Source organism: Neomonachus schauinslandi, chromosome 11 (genome assembly GCF_002201575.2).
Source record: "Neomonachus schauinslandi chromosome 11, ASM220157v2, whole genome shotgun sequence".
In the NCBI taxonomy this organism is placed as follows: domain Eukaryota; kingdom Metazoa; phylum Chordata; class Mammalia; order Carnivora; family Phocidae; genus Neomonachus; species Neomonachus schauinslandi.
The window spans coordinates 108,553,065-108,553,410 of record NC_058413.1 but is presented as its reverse complement, the minus strand read 5'-3'; positions in this window follow the sequence as shown (position 1 = coordinate 108,553,410).

Below are 346 nucleotides of genomic sequence, written 5' to 3'. Positions count from 1 at the left end.
CATCACCACCACCATCATCATCATCACCATCACCACCATCACCACCACCACCATTATCACCACCATCATCATCATCACCATCACCACCGCCATCATCACCTCCATCACCATCACCACCATCCTCATCACCACCACCACCATCACCACCATCATCATCACCACCACCATCACCATCACCACCACCATCATCACCATCACCACCACCACCACCACCACCATCATCATCACCACCACCACCACCACCACCATCATCACCACCACCATCATCATCACCATCACCATCACCACCATCACCACCACCACCATCACCACCACCATCATCATCATCACCATCACCATCACCACC